We start from the raw sequence: 22,258 nt of genomic DNA, 5'->3' as shown, positions 1-22,258 counted from the left end.
ACAATATCTAAACAAAAACCAATTGTAACAGAAACACTGATATAACAGAAAAACAGTTGAGTTAATCGATTAAGTCACCACATTAATCGATTAACTAGCATATTTAAATGTGTTTCCAAAGGTAAACTTCTCATATGTTATGCTTAACTCCTATACATGTTTTAACAATTATATTATGCCTAATATGCACATATAATATGTATGATTAATGCATGAACATACAATTAACTAGATGATATGTCTCATGGATGTGATATGACAATTATAATGGCTTGAGAGACTTGCACCTAGATTCACCTTACCTATACTCACTTACTAAGGCACACAACCCAGACTACTTAGAATAATGACTCTATTTATATATCCTAGTCTAAGATATGACCAATGAGCTCTAGGCATGTTGATTGTTGAGCCATCTTCAAGCTTTAATAAAACCTTGTCTTCATCAAAACATAGGCAAAGCATTGCTAGTGCTATCCTTGACACTTTGCACTTTCAATTAAAATATGTTTTTTGGGTATTTTCTATCAAAAAATAACATGTTTAGGTGTCCCGAGACAAAAGTGGTTTAAATTCGGTTTTTTGTTAATTTTATTCAAAGTTTCAAAGTTGAAGCGCCTTTGCTCCCCCTTAAGTAAGCAATTATATTATGGAAGCTATATACAACAACTTGCAAAAGGTATTACAACATGCAAATACATTTAACACAACAAGCAACCTTTCTCCTCCTTTTGACATTATCAAAAAGATACAAGTATTCATTTCTAGTCAAGAGTCAGAAGAGTTATTAAAGTTATGACAGACTATAATTAATCAATTAATTTTGGGCGATTAATCAATCAACCAGCTGTAAGAAGCTTGAACAAATGCACATTTATACAACATTTAATTGATTAATAGAAGTACTTAATCGATTAAATGGACATCAAACAACAATATAACTAATTTAATGGCATGCAAGGCTATGTTTACTCAATTTATGCATGGAATGATTAAGCATTGATATATTTGAGCAGTTAGCAGCAGGAATAAGCATTCAGTATTGATATATACACCAAACATGATCAAGATCCATTAAACATAGGAGTATATTATTTGCAACATAATTACCATTCAAGCATGAGAAGGATAATTTGAAATCATTTAAAGCATTGCTTAATTTTGAAGCAACAAGTCAGTAGAAGATAGGAGTTATTACAATCCAGATAAAAGCAAAAGCATGAAATAAAGGATAAGTTCTCAATAGGGTAACAAGGAACAACAAGGTCCATAAACCAGGAAGGATAAACCTAAAGCTCTAAGGCCTCCTAACTAGGGATGAGATGGAGGGTTTTCGTTGTCAGGAATCATCGAGCTACCACCACCCTTGATGAGGGTACTCAGCCTGTTGAACTCAGCACACAACTTCCTGCTTTGTGAATCAGCAATTGTCTGAATGAAGTTCCTCAAGGATTGGTAATGGTTATCAATATAAGCATTCTGACGCTCCTCAAAATTCTCCAGATCCGTATGATAGGAGTCCTTCAGAGACTGGAAGTGAAGATCCATCCTATTGTTGAGACGTTGTTCCATAGCATCCAGGTAAGCTTCTCCAAAAACTAGTTCTTGTGATGCATGACTAGAAGACTCCCCCTGAGTAGCAGCATATGGCTAGTGGGCATCATCTTGATCATCCTCACCAGATGGGTCAAGATTCACAGTGTTAAAGTCCTCTTGATATTGCCATGTGTTGCCGTACTTATATATACCCATCTTATGAATCAAACTCTCACCAATCAAATGATCCTTGCCAGAGCAGTCCAAAACTATAGTATCTGAGACATCAATATCTAGATGATCAATAATTCGCGAAATTAAGATACTATAAGGAAGCAACCTTGATTGTGAAGTGGAGACACTATACATGACCTTCAGAGTCTCTTCAGGCCAGTTGATCATTATACTCTCCTTTACCGCAAACATGAACCTCAAATCATTCACGGTAGGCTATGCATAATTTGTGTTCTTATGAATTAGAATATAGGCAATCAGATAATGTAGGAGCCTATTCTCTACGGATAGAGACCCAACTTTAGTTAATTCACCCTAAACATACAACTGAGGTCTATGCAAACAAGATTTATACATTTTAGCAGCATCAAAAGAGTTGTTGTTTGCTCAACCACAGTCACTTAAGCTAGTACAATTACATGATAAACCACCCACGTTCAGGAAAATATCCTCATTCAGCTCAAACAGTTTTCCAACAATCATTGACCAATACTTTCCATCCTTATATCTGAAGTTCACATAATATTCCCTAACTAGAGCAGGGAGATATTACCTTTCAATTCCAAGAAGGGGACAACCCCTTGTGCTTTCAAACCAAGCAGAAAATTGAAGTTCTGTTCCGCTAACCAAGTCACATTTGCAAACCTTATGTATGTGGGTTTCCACCCCTGAAATTTGAGCAACCGAGTTTCTTGCAAAATCAGCGAATAATATGGGTCCCCATGGTCCTTCCTTACTTGTTGAGAAGGCACGAGTTTTGGGACATGCGGTGGATGTTGAGTGATTGTCTTGACTCTTTTAGCACGACCTCTCTCCAATGATATTGAAACCAAACCGTGATGAAGTTTTAATGGAGGGATTTAGGGAAACCTAAGGTAGGGTTATCAATTTGGGGAAAATGGATTTCTTGGAAATTAGAGATGGAGAAGCCGGTTTATGGAGTGGAAATGGAGTGGGGTTATTTTGTTTGGGCTAGGTTAGAGCTTAGGGATGATGTTGGACTTGTTCCTCTGAGATTTGAGAGAAAAGGGGATGAATGGGGTTTTGAAAATTGCCCAGAAACGCTTTTGTTTCTGTTATACTGATGTCGTTAATCGATTAAGAGTTTGGCTTAATCGATTAACCTGAGTTAAAAATATCAGGTTTTTAAAAAATTTACCCAGGTAATCGATTAACTAATGGCTTTAATAGATTAAATGCATCAGATACATCATTTTGAATGTTTTTAAAAGCATGCAGGGATTTCAAACTTTTTAATAAATCATTTTTGAACAATCACATGTATACATAAAGCTTTTATACCCATAATCATGGATCATACAAGGAATATTTAGCATTCAACATGTTTTAATTTTGAAGCATACAAGGCAAATAAGTCATGCAAGGCAATAACATAAGCTCAATCAAGATATTTTTCATCAAGGATTCCTAGTTCTCTTCGAAGAACATAGAAAGTATCTCGTGAGAGGGGCTTGGTAAAAATATCCGCTAATTGCTTAGATGTTTCAACAAATTCTAACATACAATCACCTTTTTGAACATGATCACGCAAAAAATGATGCCTTTTTTCAATATGCTTGGTTCTTGAATGCAAGATGGGATTCTTGGAAATGTTAATGGCACTTGTGTTATCACACTTGATAGGGATATTTTCTAATATGAGCCCAAAGTCCTTAAGTTGATGCTTCATCCAAAGGATTTGAGCGTAACACACGCCAACGACAATGTATTCTGCTTCCGCGGTGGTCAAAGCAACGCATGCTTGCTTTTTACTATGCCATGCCACTAAGGAACTTCCTAATAGGTGACAAGTCCCACTAGTGCTCTTTCGATCCAACTTACACCCAGCAAAGGCAAAATTAGAGTAGCCTACCAAGGATAAAGAGACATTCTAAGGATACCATAATCCCATATTTATTGTTCCTTTTAAATATCTCATGATACGTTTTACAGGAATATAATGTGATTTTTTTGGCAAAGCTTGAAATCTAGCACACATACAAACGCTAAACATAATATCGGGGCGGCTAGCAGTTAAATATAATAAGGAGCCAATAATCCCACGATATTTAGTTAGCTCAATAGCTTTTCCGTTTTCATCTTTATCAAGAAAACATGCGGACGCCATAGGTGTGAATGCATCTTTACATTGCTCCATATCGAACTTCTTTAATAATTATTTGCAGTACTTTGATTGATGAATGAAGATGTCACTTTCCATTTGTTTAATTTGAAGCCCAAGGAAGAAAGTCATCTCACCCGTCATCGATATCTCAAACTCGCCCTACATCAACTCAGAAAATTCCTTACAAAGGATGTCATTAGTAGATCCGAAGATAATATCATCAACATATATTTGAACAAGTAAAACATGATTTTCTAATCTATGGATAAAGAGAGTGGTGTGGACCAAGCCTCTTTCGAACCCTTTTTCTAGTAGGAACGAACTCAATCTATTGTACCAGGCTCTGGGAGCCTGCTTTAGGCCATAGAGGGCCTTCTTGAGTTTATACACATGGTTCGAGTATTTGAAGATTCCAAACCCTGGTGGTTGGTCTACGTACACCTCCTCTTGAATATATCCATTTAAAATGCGCTCTTAACATCCATTTGGAAGAGCTTAAAGTTCATGATCAATGTGAAGGACAAGAGCATCCTAATGGGCTCAAGTCTGGCTACAGGAGCGTAGGTCTCATCATAGTCGATGCCCTCCTCCTGGTTGTAGCCTTTGGCCACTAAGCGAGCCTTATTTCATATTATCAAGCCAAATTCATCTAGCTTGTTACGAAAGGCCCATTTGGTGCCAATTATAGGATGTTCTTTCGGTTTGGGGACCAAGTCCCACACATTATTGCGCTCAAACTGGTTTAGCTCTTCTTGCATAGATATACCCCAATGTACATCTAATAAGTGCCAAACATCCCTAAATTTCCTACACTTTTATGGCACTTATCTTAAGCATAATTAAGAAAAACCAACTTAAAACAATACTTTTTGTATAAAATATCACAATCTTGTATATTTGTGTGTGTATTTCTTTTTTATGCATTTTGTAGGATTTAGAAAGAAGAAAACAAAAGAAAAAAAAGACTAATGGTCAAAAAGATAAAGAAGTCAAAAACCAAGGTGCTAAACTAGGCAGCTAAGCGTGGACCAAGCCACGCTAAGCTGACCTGGACACTAGCCTGACCTGGACACCAGCCTGAACTGGACCAAGCTGCTCAAGCAAGTAGCTGAGCGGACCTACTTGGTTGTTTAGCCTTGCACCAGACTAGTCCTGGCATGGTCAAAACTCAGCTTGACACGTTCAGTCACAAGCTTGGCACATGCCCAAGCTTCTGAATAAGCAGCTTAGCCGAGAACCAGACTCCTCACCAGATCAGCAAGCACCAGGACACTTCCCAGTCAGCACGGTCGAAGCTGCTGAACAAGCAGCTTAGCGGTGCAACAGGTGTGCTAAGCGGTGTGCACCTAGACTTGACATAGCCATCAAGCAAACCATGAAGTCACCAATGACCTCACCTCAAGTAGCCCACCATAGTCTTTTCAGAGTAGCTCACAATAACTGGTTTCATAGCTCACAACTAGCTTTGATGAGTCAAGCATAAGGAGGTGACAAAGCTACTTGATCAAGCGGCCAAATCCACGCTGAAGGGTTTGGTCAGCTGCTTAGCGGGGCTGACAAGCAGCTCAGCGGCCCAGAAGAATTTCCATAAATAGGGCATTCCATTTGAGCTAAGAAAAATCAATAACACACAATATATCTTACACATTATGCCTAGAAATTCTCTAAAGTTCTCTCTTCTTGTTGTTAGTTCTTAGGAGCTTTATTTTAAGTAAGTTTGTAATTCTAGTTTAGAATTCAAGAGGAGAAAAGGAGAAGGTAAATGAGATACAAAAATCAATTTTGTAATGTCATTTGGAACTCAAAGCATCCAATCCTTGGATGGATGGCTCATGCTCCTAACAATTTCTTTTTAATATGGATATGTATTTCTACTTCTTCTTATATTCTAAAAACGTTTGAATTTTAATCATTCAAAATTGGTGCTTTGGTTAATTTTATTTCTTTGAGAAGTACTTAATGCTCTTTTTAGATTGACCACCTAAAAAATGATTTTAAGTCAATAAAATTACTTGTCTCAAACACTTAACAAATAAACTAAGAAGTAGTTGTACTACATATTTTATCTGCCAAGTTAAGCATACTTTTCTTTAAATCTTATATTCATTACTACTTCAATATTAGAGTAGCCAATATTAGGGTGTGACAACCTAGTCTCTTTGTGGATGTAATATTGTTTACTAATAAATATAAGTGATTATCATTCTACTATTTTAGGACATAAAGGAGGATTTTAGAACATGATGTTTGGAGTTAATCAAAGTAAAACATAAGAACTTGTCTAAGTAGTTCAAATTCATAAGAAGTTGAGAAATATTTTCCTTATTCAAAATGATATTGTCTCCTCAAGAATTTGTTAATATGTAGTTTATGTGTTGTGTTAAATTGTTTATATGCAAGACAACAAAAAACCACCAAAATATGTTTAACTCATTATTTGTGCATTGACATGTTCATATGATTCATTCTATTAGGCAATTCCTTGTGGTTCGACATAACCCTATACTATACTACAATTGAATCTTGAAAGAGGTGTAAATTGTAAAATAGTAAAGTGTTATCAATAAATTTATTTGTTGAAAACACCTTTTAATATACAAAAGTGATGAAGCTAACTTACTAACCTTTATTTATTGTTATTTACTTTTTGCATTTTATTTATTCTTTCAATTTATTTATTCTTTAATACCAACCTTCCTTAAGGAAGAAGTTTAGTTTGTTAAAAAAAATGAACCCGAAAGGGAATAAATAAATAAAGGTCACTTAAATTTATTATTCTTTTGTTTTTTATTTATTTGTTTGTTTCTAACAACTAACTATTCATAACTTTTGTACATTAGAATACCATTAAACCAGTGTTGGAATTTATTCCACAAAACTGAGATGGTATTCAAAGCTACTTAATAATTATGTAATAAGGGATTGCTTCAATACCATTGTACCAGCGTTAGAATTTATTCTATCAAAGCTGAGATGGGGCAAAGAAGGAATAACTCATTCACATGATTATTATGAAGTAAGTTGTAACTGGAATATTCTTGAAACCATGATACCAGCGTTGGAATTTATTTCAATAAAGCCGAGATTGCGAATAAAGAATAAAACTGAGTTCACTTACTTAATCAAATAAAAAGGAAACACACCAAAAAGAGAGAAATAACCTTTCAACAATTTGGCACTACTGCTAGGACGATTTGTTGATGGGGAAAACCTCTCGAATAAAATATTTCAACAAATTGGCGCCGCTGCCGAGGAATTGCTTAAATTGTAGAACATTTCATATTTATATGTCATTCATCAAATAATTGTACATAAACTTATTTTTGCTTTTGTACAAATTATTTTTGACTGTACAAAAATGTGAATTATTAAATATGTATATTATTTATCCGCTATCTTTTCTTGAAAAATAGACAGAAGAACCTTTTTCTGTGCATGAACATGAATAAACAACTTGAATTTTCTGTTGATCCTGAAATAGAGAAAACACTCAAGAAACAGAAAAATGCACAAAAGAGGGCACGTAAAGCAAGAAGTATTATCCAAGAAAACATAACAGAAATGGCAGACAATCATGAGTCCAAGGCAGAAAATCAGAACAGCATAGGAGGATTTGTCAGCTTCAACCCTAGGAATATGATAAGAATCGGGACACCTTCCGGCTCTCAAAGGCCAACAGAAATGAAAACAAGGTTAGTACAACTCATGTACGCCAACCCTTTTGCTGGATTAGATCATGAAGATCCATACAACCATCTCACCAAAATTTATGAGTTGGTTGGTACTACTGGGATCTCCGAGTCTGAGGAGGAGACCATCTTGCTAAGGCTATTTCTGTTAACACTAATCGGAAAAGCCAAAGAGTGGTTCCTCGATCTCCCACAACATATTCAAAATAACTGGAATTTAGTGGAAGAAAAATTTATGTCAAGATATTTTTCGAAAGGAAAATTTATGGACTTGAAAACTGCGATCTCCACCTTCATCCAGCCTTGTAGGGAGAGTCTATGCGAGGCATAGTATAGATTCAAATCTATGCTCAGAAAATGCTCAAACCATGGGTTCGATGTTCAAACCCAGATTCATATATTTGTCAATGAACTTCAGCAGCAACATAAATGGATCTTAAATAAAACTGCAGGCAGACAATTAATGGCCAAACCTCTGCAGGAAGCAATTGACATTATCGAATCCATGGCATTAAACGATCAGAAAAGTCAACACCAACGAAGTCCACCACCTAGGCAAGGTGGAATGCTTGAACTGAACTAACTGATGCAGTTTTGGCCCAACATAAATTACTTCAACAACAATTAGAAGAAGTGACCCAAAAACTCAATGACTTACCAAAACAGTTACGAGAAACCTCAAAGAAGCAGATTTATAGGTGTGACAATTGCAATGAGGATCATGATGCCAATACCTGCCAGAATGAAGAAGTGCATTTTGTTGTGAATCCTCAAAGGAAAAATTTTCAAAGTACTTACCCTCAAGGGGTAATAACCAATGTCAAAAAAATCAACCTTGGAGGCAAGATCTTCCTCAGAAACAAACCTTCTACCCCCGGAATAATCAGTTTCAGCATCCAACGCAGGATAAAAGCATCAAACTAGAAGATACTTTGAACTAGTTTATGCAAATGATCATGTCGAATCAGAAAAATACTTATGCTTTTCTAAGGAATATGGAGATACAAATTGGGCAGCTGGCCAAGCAATTAGCTGAAAATCAAAGATCAACATTTTCAGCTAACATAGAAGTGAACCCTAGAGAACATGGCCATGCAATCCTGAGGGGTGAATCCGAACCATCGGGGCAGTAGAAGGAATAAACAAAAAAAAATTTGTAATCGATGTCAAGCTAATGACATTAAAGAAGCGCTTGCTGGGAGGCAACCTAGTATCTTTTGATATATAACATGTTATTTCCTTTCTCTACATATTGTCTTTATTCTATTTTTGTTTGTAAGTATTAACTTCTTAAAAAAAATTTAAAAAACGAAAAAAAAAATTTTGGGATCAAAACTCAGAAAATAATTTTTTATTTTTTTTACAAGAGAATTTTTTTTTTCAAAAATGGGTTAATGAGCCAAATACATAAAACTGAAAAATCAAAAAGCGGCCCAAAACATAGTCAAAGTCTTGGTCAAGGCTCATTACTCTGTCAAGCCTGGACCATTGACCCACTGCTCAACGTGGGGGACCATGCGCTCAGCGTAGGTCTGCCAGGGCATGTGCCTTGGAACCGAAAATTCCTCAAAAGAGGAGTTTTTCTTAATTTTTTGACCGAAATTCCTTGACCAGAGACCTTGACCAGGGACTTCCAACCCCTATATAAACACCCATTCTTGAATCACAAAGCATCAAGGCAAATTTTGCAAAATCATCTTAAGCACAAAAAAAATTTCTCTCAAGATTCAAAGTTTTCTTTTACCTTCATCATGTAAGTTTTCCTTCTTAGTTATTTTCTTCTGTAAATCTCTTTTGTTTTTATTTAATCTTCTTCAAATAAAATGTATCAGAGGTTTAATTCATGAAAAACCTTTATATTCATACACATTTGTATGTTTTAACTTTTTTGGAGTTTTTCTTTGTGTGTTGTGGAACTTTCTTAGGAATTTCAGGAGTTCATGATGGAGAGAAAAGGAAGTTGCAAGGGAGGACAAAAACTTCAAATTTGTCTCCAATGATGTTAAGGAAAAATTCAAAGAAATCACACTCAAGAATGCCATCACTTTAGAAAAAATTATCAACTTGAGTGAGGATGACTTTGGAGGTTTTATTTTTATGGTGGAAAAACATGGTTGGCAAAAAATTGTTGAACCAAAGAAAATGTTTTCTTTGGATATTGTCATACAATTTTTTGCCAACTCAATCACATCAAGTGAGGCAAGGAGAAATCGTTACACTTGGGTGAATGGGACTCAAGTTTTCTACAACAAGCACGTAATCAATGAGTACTTGGGTAACCCATGGAATCCACCAAGTGAAGAGCATGACATATGTGACTACCAAATGAAGCTCAACGCATCATACATGGGTGAGGAAGAAAGTCATGAAGAAGAATATGTGAGGAAAATATTATGTTTGGAAGATTTGGAGCTCAACATGTATGAGCCCATATTCAAATTTTGTATGACTCAACAAACCCAAATATCGGTAAGCTTCATACTCTCCAACATATGGCCTTCCTCACAAGTTTTGGATATCCCTCTTCCTAAAGCAAAACTAATTAGCTCCATTTATGATGAAGACTCCATAGATATTGCCGCAGTGATCTCAGATGCTAATAATTATGGTATTCAAAGGTACTTAATAATTATGTAATAAGGGATTGCTTCAATACCATTGTATCGACATTAGAATTTATTCTAACAAAGTCGAGATGGGGCAAAAAAGCAATAACTCATTCACATGATTATTAAGAAGTAAGTTGTAACTAGAATATTCTTGAAACCATGATACCGGCGTTGGAATTTATTTCGACAAAGCCGAGATGGCGAACAAATAATAAAACCGAGTTCACTTACTTCTTGGCATTATTGCAAGGACGATTTGTTGAGCGGGAAAACCTCTCAAATAAAATCTTTCAACAACATCCTCGATGGCTTCATCGATGGTCTTTGGCTCTATTTGAGATACGAATGCAACAAAATTACAGAACTTACATAATGAACTGTGGGTTACCATCCCCGTAGATATGTTACCTAACACCTTATTGAGTGGATGGTCCTTTTTGATTTTCCATGCACTAGGCATGTCCTGATGTTCTTCTTATACTATTTGCTCAACATCTTCTACTTGGATTTGGTTCATGTCCTTTGAATGAACTTCTTCTAGTGTACCTGAAATGTCATCATAAAAGCCCTTTCTCTTCTCTTTTGGAGAAGATTCGTCAAAGTGAACATGAATAGACTCTTCCACTTGCATGGTATATTTATTGTAAACACGGAAAGCCTTACTATGTAACGAATACCCTAAGAATATGCTCTCATCAGCCTTCGAGTCAATTTTTCCTAAAGATGTTTTTCCATTATTTAAAATTAAACATTTGCACCCGAATGCATGAAGATGAGCCATATTTGGTTTTCGACCTTTAATAATTTCATAAGGTGTTTTCGAAAAAGTAGCTCTAAGTAGTATTTGATTCATTACATAACAGGCAGTGTGAACTACATCAGCCCATAAATATTTTGGAGCCTTGCTCTCATTTATCATGGTCCTCGCGAGTTCCTCTAGAACTCTATTTTTCCTCTCAACAACTCCATTTTGTTGAGGGTGTGGGGAGCTGAGAACTGATACATAATGGCATACTTATTACAGAACTTATTAAATTTATGATTTTCCAATTCTCCGCCATGGTTGGATCGTATGTAAATAATTGTCAAGTTAGACTGGTTTTGAATTTGTTTGGCTAGACATTTAAAAGATTTATATGCATCGCTCTTTGATGCTAAAATCAAAGTCCATGTGAATCTAGAAAAATCAACAACTATTACCAGAGCGTAATAACTGAAAGTGCGCATGTCAAGAGGGGCACTTTGGAAAGCCTTCTCACTATGTGTGTTAGTTTTGATGAGGACAACTTGTGTTTATAAGATCTTGAAGATCATCAACAAATCAACGTGCTTAAGTCTCAAGATTGGTATTAGACTTAGACTAGTAATTAGTTTAGGTTGAGTCTAAGGCTTAGGTAAACTCAATACATGTCTCATATGCATAAAACTTTAAATCATTTTAGTTTTGAGATATGTCATTTATAATATGTTCATGCATCACATAAATACATGTAATATGTGCATCCTAGGCATAAACTTAGTGTTGAACATGTATAAATTAAGTGCATAACGTATTTGAGTTTTGCAATTTGAAAATACACTTGGAAATATGCAGTTAATCGATTAAGGTGTGTTTTAATCGATTAACATAAGTTTTTGAAAAGCTGTTGAAACAGAAAACTTGGAAAACAGAATCAGTTACAATTTTGTAACTTGTTAATCGATTAACCAAGGCTTTAATCGATTAACTGGGCTGTAGAAGTGATTCTTTATAAACTGCATTTTCAGAACTTAAGCCATAACTTGCATGTTAGATTTTAGGAGAGTTAGATTTTAATTTCTCATCATTTCATCTCACATGTTCATGCATTCATTGATGTTTTTGTGAAGAATTAGTGTTCTGTAAAATCTGTTTTTAACTAATGCATTATCATGTTATATGAGACTTGTATTAGAGTTGTAGAGTAAGGTCTTAATTGTTAGATTTGAGCATTGTAATTGCTTTAGATTACTCTATGTTTTTGTTATAAAAAATGTTGTAACTTGGGGAATCTCAAGGTGTCTTACCACCAAACGAGATTGTGTTGTATCTTCATTAGCTTAGAGATCTTGATAGAAAGAATAGGTTCTTGGCTGGGGCTACACCGCAAGAAAGGTTTTCATGGGCGGTAGGAAGGGAGTCAAACCAAGGGATAAGGTTATTTAGTTTCAAGATAGAGTCTAAGTGTTGTAATTGGAAGAATTGTTTGTAAAACGTTATTTCAATTATAGTGAAGAAAAATCTCCCAGATCAGCCGGGAGGCCTGGATGTAGTTTGCAAGTGGACACGCAAATGAACCAGGATAAAAACCTTGTTGCAGGCTTTTTCTTTCCCACTCTCTTTATTGCTTTAATCGATTACTTTGTATAGTTGTTTTAATTGTAATATTCTGTTTCTATACTGTATTGTTGTAACTCTGATATATCTGTTAGCTCTGTATATTTGTTTCAATCTCGGTTGATTGTCGTGCAAGAAACCGAATATGTTTGTGTAATCTGAGCTATTTTAATCGATTAAGTGGATTGCGTTAATCGATTATTCTGTGTTTGTTAATCGATTAATCTGGGGTTATTTCAGCATTATTTGTTGTTTTCGAAAAGCGGATACTCTGACCGCTACACCTATTCAACCCCCCTTCTAGGTGTATTTTAGCCACCGATACCTAACAATAACTTCCACCAAAACTCATAATTTGCGAGGGTCCAAACAAGTTCATATGGAGAAGCTCCAAATGTCTAGTAGTGGATATCACATTCTTCTTATTAAATGAATTCTTTACTTGTTTACATTTTTTATATGTCACAAGAATCCTGAGTTTTAAAATCGAGTTTTGGTAGACCGATAAACAAATTATTTTTAGATGATCTTTCTAGAGGCTTCACATGAATGTCAGCGACTCGTCTATGTCAAAGCCAAATGTCATCTTCTTTTGTAATAAAACATTTTGAAAATAAGGAAGTGACATCCTCCAGATTAACCATATAAATATTATTTATACGATATTCGACAAACTTTATATTATTAGATAATACGTCACGAATTACACAACAATCAGAATCAAATGATACACGATTACCTTTGTCGCATAGTTGGCTTATGCTCAACAATTTATGTTCCAAACCTTCTACACATATAACATTCTCGATTATAGCATGGGTTGAGTTACCAATATTTTCGGTGCCTAAGATTCTTCCTTTTTTGTTGTCTCCATAAGTGACGAGACCTTTTTCTTTTAATGACAAGTCAAGGAATTTTGACTTGTCTCCAGTCATATGTCTCGAACATCCGCTATCAAGATACCAATTTTTCCCATGCGTTCGTAGACATATCTGCAAAACAGATCACCTGCTAGTTTCAGGTGCCCAAATTATATTGGGCCCTTTTCTGTTAGTAACCAGGGAGTTATCTCCCTTTCTTACCCAAGCGTAAACACCATTGGGTATCCTATATTTCTTGATGTAGCATGAATGAGAGGTGTGGCCATGTGTGCCACAATAGAAACATGTAAGAACTCTATTTTTCTTATTAGACTTTTTATTTGGATGATTTAGAGGTCTCCTATATGGTCTATTTCTATGGGATGGGGGAACATATCCTAATCCAGTGTGGTCACCAATGTTTGTCATTTTACTAAGCAAGGTATCTAATTGGTGTTGACTATTTGTAAGTTTTGCGAGTTTTTCATTTAATTTAAAATTCTCATTTTTCAAGTTCCCACAAGACTCACAAGTAGTTGTTTGACGTAAATTATTTTTAGAGCAATCGCATGAATTACAAGAAAAAATTAAATCTAAAGTTTCATTTTCCAATTTTAGCTCATCTAATTCTTTTTGTAGTTGAATTATTTTCTGATCATTTAGAAAAATTATTCTTTTTCTATCAGCACTAATTTTTGCTAATTTCTTAAGCTCTTCATGCATCTCAACATAAGCATCATTTAAAACATCATATGAGGGAGAATCACCAGAAGAAGATGATGTGTCAGAATATACCTCATTTGTAGCATCCTTACTACGTGATCTGCAAGCCTCATTTGTTATGGTCATTAGGCACAGCTTGGCGGTCTCCTCTTCATCTGAGGTGCTTGATGTCATTTCTTCCTCCGGTACATCCCAAACAATGTATGCCTTTTTTTATTTGAAGTCTCAGGGAGTGCTCTTCTCTGAATCAACTGTCTTCAAGTAAGTGGGACACTAGAAATTCATGTGACCTGACTTACCACATTCATGGCAAGTGAAGCGCTCCTTATTCTTACCTTTCTTAGTTGATTCTCGCACCTCTTTCTTTTGAAATCGCTTAAACCCTCCTTTCTTCTTTAGAAATTTTCTAAAATTTCGCACGAGAAGGTTTAGCATTTCTTCATCAATGTCCAAGACAGAGTCGTCATTGTCTATCTCATCAGTGGGTTGTGATATTGTAGCTTTAAGAGATATTCCTTTCTTTTTCCGATCAGACTCCTCATGCATGGTCAGGCGCCCAAGCTCCATGTCATGCTCTTGAAGCTTTCCGAACAATGTTGCCAAAGGCATGGAATCTAGATCCTTGGACTCCATGATTGCCGTCACTTTAGGTTGCCATCTCCTGTCAAGACAGCGTAAAACTTTATTAGTGAGTTCTCCTCTAGTAAACATTTTATCTAGAGCAATAAGATGATTCATAATGTGAGTGAATCGATTTTGCATGTCGCCAATTGATTCACTCAGTAATATAAGAAATAGTTCGTATTCATGTGCCAGCGCATTCAGCCTGTCACGCTTGACCTTGCTAGTGCCCTCGTGAGTCACTTGTAAAGTGTCCCACATTTCCTTGGCACTTTGACATTGAGACACCCGAAAGAATTCATCATAGGATAGGGCTGAGGTAATTATATTTTTGGCGCTAAGGTTGAACCGAACCTTCTTGCGCTCCTCATCGGTCCATAAGCTTTTGGGATTTTCTTTCAGTTCGCCATCCACTAAGTGAAGTGGGACGAATGGACCAATGATTATGGATTCCCAAATGTCCGAATCAATAGCCTCTATAAAAATCTTCTTTCGGACTTTCCAGTAGGCGTATCCCTCGCCACTGAATACGGGAGGGCGGTTAATGGATGCGCCACCACCGCCAAAGGAGTTGGTGGAACCCCATTTAAATTCCCTAAGGATCACGCAGATACAGTTGAGTTAGCACGTCGTACTAGCTCTGATACCACTTGTTAGGTATCTGTGGCCTAGAAACACCTAGAAGGGGGTTGAATAGGTGTAGCGGTTATCAATCACCGCTTCTCGCACCAAAACCCAGTTCTGGAAACAGCCTAGTTAATCGATTAACAATTGGTCTTAATCAATTCACACACACACAAAACAGAATGATCAGAGCAGCAAATTGCACAGTTATTTATAACCAAATGAGCAGAGATAAAGCAGATAGTTTTAGGCAATATTAACAAGTAGATGACACGATACAATTATGCAAAATATGAGCTATTAACTCGCATTAAAACAACAAGAAATGTAAAGAAGATTAGGGAGAGAACAGCGTGCAAAGATGGATTTTTATCCTGGTTCATTTGTGGTCCCCTGCAAACTATATTCAGGCCTCCCCTTCTGATCTTGAGAGATTTTCTTGTTCAATGTATAGAATACAAGTATAATCACATACACCAATTCAATTTACAAAACATAGGACGCTTCTTTCTTGAAATATGGAACACTTAACCATTGGTTTGACTCTACCTAACCTCCTAGTCTTGGTGAAGAATCCCTATCTCTGTGGTGGTAAGACACCAAGAGATCAATCCAATAGATACAAAAACAAATTACAAAAGCAAGGTATTATAAGCACAATAATGCTTGAAATATTACAATGAAAGACCTTAAGACTAACCCACTCACAATTCACTGAAGCCATCATATACATGTGAGTTAATCAAAAACAGTAATCAAGATATCTCTATAAGAATCATTACTAATAATGTATGAACATGTGAACAAGATAAGGATGAGACTAAGCATATGAAAAACAATATGCAAAACAAAGAATCAATAAGGCATGTTAATCTCTCTTCCTCACACATGCAATTCTCTCTACAAAAATATAATGTAAACACGAAATATGCTATCTAAATCAATCTTATACAATGGAACGCAATGCTACACTTTTATGGAAATTGCCTCAACTTTTACAAGGCAGTTTTGACAGTTGAAACTGTTGCAATCAGTTATGCAGTTAAAACAGAAAACAATTATAACACAAAACAAATATGTTAATCGATTAAGGTAATTCATTAATCGATTAACCAGTGCAACAATATCAAAACAGAAACCAGTTGTAACAGAAAAATAGATGAGTTAATCGATTTAGTCAACACGTTAATCAATTAACAAACATATTAAAATATGTGGTTCAAAAGGTAAAGTTCTCATATGTTATGCTTAAATCCTATACATGTTTTAGCAATTATATTATGCCTAATATGCACATATAACATGTATGATTAATGCATGAACATACAATTAACTAGATGATATGTCTCATGGATGTGATATGATGACTTGAGAGACTTGCACCTAGGTTCACCTCGCCTATACTTACTTACTAAGGCACACAACTCAGACTACTTAGAATAATAACTCTATTTATATATCCTAGTCTAGATATGACCAATGAGCTCTAGGCATGTTGATTGTTGAGCCATTTTCAAGCTTTAATAAAATGTTGTCTTCATCAAAATATTGCTAGTATTATCCTTGACACTTTGCACTTTCAGATATTGTGGATTGATTTTATTATTTAATCCTTTGTTCTTAAACAGAAATCTACCTAAGTGTGAAAAAAGTTATTGTTTAATTCTGGTTATTAATTAACAGATTCTATAAAAAGGAAATGAAAAAAAAACTTGGTGTATTAAATTACACTTAAAAAACTCGGTTGTTATTATTTAAAAATTGTCTTCATTATTTGACTATTCATTACAAAGTTCAGTTTTTTTTTTTAACATTATTATTGTCTTGCTGCATTATATTGAATAGGCTGTTATTAATTCAATAGCCATTAACATTCCATATTAAAGTACTTACCCAGAAATAGAAAAAGTAAAATAATAAAGCAAAAGTTGGTACCTGGTCAAAGCGGGCAGCTTGGTGAGAAGCCGGTATCAAATGAAGATAAATTATTTACACATTTCCAAATATATTATTATTTATTTAAGCAATTTTTCTACATAATGTAATATTCATTCTTAAATCATATTTAAAATAAAAAAAAGGTGTTCGTCTAGTGATATAAGGTTATACTAGATTTTAAGATGACCAAAATGTTAAGGGTTCAATTCCTGGAAGCGATACTTGTTGGGAGGAGCAACTACACCCCCAAAATGGATTAGTTCCTTACACAAGCAATGATGAGATACCCTTGGTAGTACAAAAAAATGATCTCCCAAATTTTATCAAATTTACAATGTATAGCACAATGTTGTGAAACTCGACACTACTACATTTTTAGTCTATAGCAATGCCTCAATTCTCTACCGTTTTAAAACCATGGTCTTAGAGTGCATTACACCATAATTTTTAATATTGTTGTTTTATTTGCTAATTTTTACATTTATGTTTTAAAATCATGGTCTTAGAGTACATTAGACAATAGTTTTTAAACTGTTGTCAATTAAATTGTAGTAGACAACAATTTTTTAAGCATAACCTTATTAATTATAAAAAAATCGTTCTCTATTTTATTTATTCATTTTTTAGACCATGGTTTTTTTTAAGCATAGCTTTATCAATTATAAAAAAACCATTCTCTATTTTATTTATTCATTTTTAAAATTTTTTGAACTTAGGGGACACACAGAGACTTCATTTCTAAACCAGAGTCCATTCTCAACCTCCACATCACTCCCATTATAACTTCACACACACGCAACCTTGTCCAAGCTCCATATTCTTCCATTTTTTCATTTCTCAAATTGTTCGTGGCTCCATGACATCACCACTATCGATGGTGGTTTTGATTTATTATTTATATTATTAAGGTTAATACCATCGAATTGGTGCTTCTGATTTAACTCATAGGCTTCTTCTCTTCCTCCTCCTTCAACGTATATATTAAGAAGATGTGCTAAAACCTTTCAGCCTTAAGTCAAATGCTATAAACTTTAAATGATAAGAATATATCACTTACCCCTAATGTGTGTGATTCCATATGAATGGGACCAAGTCAAAAGAATGGTATTAACCTTTCATGTCGAGCAAATCCCCACGTGCAATCTCATGTGTTAACTTTGCTCAAGCTATCACAAAAGTAGATGATTGTAAGGAGCTACTAAGATTCATCACAGAAGTATCAGAGATAAATTTTTCAACTATATATTCATAAACATGATCATGTTAGCCTTTGTGAAAAGTGGACAGAAGGATAAGGCTTTAATGATATTTGATCATCTTAAAAAGACAGAACTATAGTGTGGATTTGATCACATATAATATTGTTTTAGATATACTAGGCCGTATAGACCATGTGGATGCAATGGTTGATGTATTTGAATTCATGAAGGATACTGGTTTTGGCCTAGATATTGTTTCTTATAACACTCTAATAAATGGCTTGAAGAATGTTGGAAGATCTGATATGTGCAATGTGTATTTTAAGGAAATGAGTGAGAATAAAATTGAGCCAGATTTGCTTACATACACTACATTATTTGAGAGTTTTGGCAGGTCAGAAATGCTTAGGAATAACTGAAATACTTTAGAAATAACTGCATAATTCTAGAAATCATGTTTTGTAAGTTGAACTCAGAAAAAAACTACTTCCATTTGATTTATCATCATACATATGTGAACATTTTTACTAAAACATATCTCACATACATATTTGAATCTTTTCTGTTTCAGGTGTTTCATTGTAAGTGGTAAGTTGAGCAAGGCGTTTGAATAGCTCAGGGTTGCACAAGAAGTAGAAAAAGAAAATCCATACAGATCACACATAGGTATGAGGTATATGTAATATATTTCCTATATAACTTGAATTTTCATGTAACGTTTTATGTTTGTGAAAAAAAGTCACTACAACCAAACAACTACCACTACCATAATGCTCTTATAAAAAATCATTGTTATGATAAAAGACAGGTAGCAAAAGAATGAAAAGACAGTCAAAAAGATTAAACATTGAAGTTTTTAGTTGGATCAAAACTTATATGTTGCATTTATGTGCCATGTCTGAGACAAATTACCACACTAGAAGTATAGGATTTTGCTTATAAATAGCTTTTGTGGTAAAATATAAAAAGATGGTAGCCTTTATTATTCACTCATAGTTCGTTGGTTTATACTGGAACTGATATTTTGTTGTTTATGCAGATTAGAGAAGATGCCAAATCTTGTGTCTATGATGAAAATCTTATATACGAGAATGTATCCTCAATGAAGGATGTGACTAGGCTTTTAATAAAGGTTTGATCCATCATATTTACTGCATTAGAGACAACGTATTAGGTGAATGAAGATATACATTTGTTATTTTGTATTGGCCTATTCTTTCACTTTATATTTATAAGCATTTAAATTTTCAAATATTGAACATTTTTTTCTGATCTCCAGTAGTTGGTTAGAAAATATGTTGAGGAACCAATTTTTTATTTGATGTGTAGGAATGAGAGTATCCAAATATGTGATGATACTTATTAGGCCATGGTTTTATTTGTATGTTTAGGAATGGCAGCATCTAGTGATGATACATATTAGGCCACAGTTTTATTTGTATGTACGGGGAAGAGAGTATTCAGATGTATCATAATTTTTTATTTGGTTGTAACTAGTAGGCAACGGTTTTTTATACCCTTTTATCACAATGGCAACAATTTTCAAAATTTTGCCTGACAACGGTTTTTACCTTTCGTTTTAGGCAACAGTTTTTAACTGTGGGCGTTAATATTAAAAAAACCGTTATCTGTTTTAAATATTAGACAATGGTTTTAAAAAAGTATTGCAAAAAGTAAAAAAAACTGTGGCCTAAACGAAAGGCAACACTTTAGACTAAAATAGTTGTGAAATCGTTGCCTATGACAAGGACAATGGTTATTTTTTAATGTGACAACGGTTTCTAGCCGTTGCCTTAGGTAAAAAATGTTGTAGTATTAAGTGGTCTCTAACACCCCTACGCACATTTGTGATGTCCTCTAAAGTTGGAGAGTCTTTTAGATTAGGAACTCTCATGAAAACCTTGTTTTCCATGTAAGAGTCTTAATATTTTTCATGACAATATGTATAGAGTATTGTTTGTTTGATGTGCTAGAAATATATATTTCTGGTTTTTTTTACCATAACGTGAGGTATTCACTTATAATATTATATCGTTATGAAAGGTTGTTAAATTATTATATTTGTATGTGTGAGTATTTGTGATAAATTGGAAATTGTTTTATGTGCTAAATGTTAGTAGCAATGTTGTAATTTAGAAATATCATAATTGCAATCATTATGTTGTAGATTGTCATATTGATATAGGAAATATGTAAGTTGATTATTGTATTGATATGGAAAATACATAAGTTTGAAATTGGGGTTTAAGTGGACTTGAGAAAGTCATGTTAGTTGTGAAAAACTTTATATGGGCATTAAAAATAAACATTGTGAGAATGGAAAATCAATTAATTTGAAAGATTAAGATAACTAGTGACTAGTATGTGAGGAGTAAAAACAAAAGCAGTGTCAGAGTTAATATTTTGAGAAAAGAAGAAAATATGCTTTGGCTTTGTGTGTAATTGGAGATAAAAGCTTCAAAAAGACTTTGTTTGATAAAATATTTGATGTCCTCAAGTTCAAACCATCCAAATTAGCAAAAATATATCTTTCTGAGTCTGACCTTCAATTGGGGAAAAATGTTGTAGAAGATGCTCCTTACCAATCATGGGTAAGAGCACAGTATACCCTAACTACTCATAGATAAAGTGACAAATATGATAAGAGAAATGACAACAACCCACTTTGACAATATTACATTAAAGTCTCAAACATTTCCTATTCCTATGATGTCAACAATCAAGATTCATAATCTTAATACCATTTTGGTAAACACGTGTAAATCATATTCAGGACAATTCAATCTAATAAGACCATATATGGCATAAAACCTTATTCAAAGATATTATGTTGCACTTTCAAACTTTTTATATTTATATGTTGTCAATAATTAAGATTCACAATATTGGTATCATTCTTGCACACTTGTTTTAATCTTATTCAGTTCAATTCAATTTGTCAAGACCTGATATGACTTAAAACCATGTTATAAGATATTATATTACACTTTTAAACATTTCATAGTCTTATGAAGTTAACAATAATGGTTTACAATATCATACACCTATGTGAATCTTATTAAGTACAATAATAGTACAATGTCATATATGACTTAAAATTGCATTAAAAATATTAGATTACACTTTCAAACATAACCTAGTCCTATGATGTCAACAACAAGGATTGATATTCATAATCTTAGTACCTTTTTCCACGACAAAACCACATATGGCTTAAAAATCTTATCCTACATATTCAATAATACATTCAAACATCTTGTAGGACAATTATGTCAACAATCAATCTTGACACTATTCTCATACACCTATGTGAATCTTGTTTAATACAATTGAATCCTACAAGACTCCATATGGCTAAAAATCATATTCCAAGAACTTAGATTATAGTTTCAAACATTTTTTATAATAATTAAGGTCAATTAAATCTTAGAATATATTTCTTAAAACCCTATTTCTATTCCTATGATGTCAACAATTAAGATTCACAATATTGATATCATTTTTGTACAATTATTTGAATCGTATTTAGTACTATGCAATCTAACAACATTAGATATGGCTTAAAATCTCATTCCAAGATATTAGAATACACTTTTAAAAATTTCATTTCCTATAATGTCAACAACAATGTTACACAATCTTGGTACCAATTTCATACACCTATGTGATCTTATTTAGTGTAATCCAATTTGGAAAGAACGTATATAACTTAAAACACTATTTGTTGATGTCAGATTACATTTT

General features: G+C 34.0%; 1 pseudogene; it reads left to right on the top strand.

Moving 5' to 3' along the window:
- The first annotated feature begins 7,336 nt into the window (after positions 1–7,336).
- Positions 7,337–19,646, top strand: LOC109339243 (annotated as a pseudogene).
- Positions 19,647–22,258: the final 2,612 nt, after the last annotated feature.

This window comes from Lupinus angustifolius, unplaced genomic scaffold (genome assembly GCF_001865875.1).
Source record: "Lupinus angustifolius cultivar Tanjil unplaced genomic scaffold, LupAngTanjil_v1.0 Scaffold_64_24, whole genome shotgun sequence".
NCBI classification, from domain to species: domain Eukaryota; kingdom Viridiplantae; phylum Streptophyta; class Magnoliopsida; order Fabales; family Fabaceae; genus Lupinus; species Lupinus angustifolius.
This window is presented reverse-complemented; position numbering and strand designations above follow the sequence as displayed.